This window comes from Cariama cristata, unplaced genomic scaffold (assembly GCF_000690535.1).
Source record: "Cariama cristata isolate BGI_N322 unplaced genomic scaffold, ASM69053v1 scaffold15063, whole genome shotgun sequence".
Classification (NCBI taxonomy): domain Eukaryota; kingdom Metazoa; phylum Chordata; class Aves; order Cariamiformes; family Cariamidae; genus Cariama; species Cariama cristata.
In genome coordinates, this window is record NW_009610263.1 from 1 (window position 1) to 488 (window position 488).

A 488-nucleotide genomic window follows, 5' to 3' on the forward strand; every position below is an offset into this window, starting at 1 on the left:
ATAATAATAATAATAATTTATTTATGCCTGCAAACTTTTGAATAAAAAGGTACAGCAGACCACTGGGTCAAAATAAGATGTCCAAATTGCACCTGAGAGACAGAGTCACATAGGAAGAGGGAGAACTGGTAGGTTCCCTTTATCTGTGACAGCAAGAAACAGTATGCCCAGCTATTGTTGTTGCACACCCTGAAATAAAATATTAGTAGATGCTGGCTAACAGCCAAACACCCACCCAGACTCTCGCTCACCCCCCTCTTCTGTGGGATTGGGAGAAAATAAAAGGAAGGCGAGAAGACTCATGGATTGAGATAATGATAGTTCACAGTCACTTGGCAAGACAAATACCATAAATCCAAATGTCTCCTCCCACTCCTTCCTGCCCCAAAATTTTACTCCTGAGCACAATGTCATATGGCATGGAATATCCCCTTCATCAGCTGGAGATATGGCTGGCCTGGACATGTCCCCCCCCCGCCCCTTGCCCA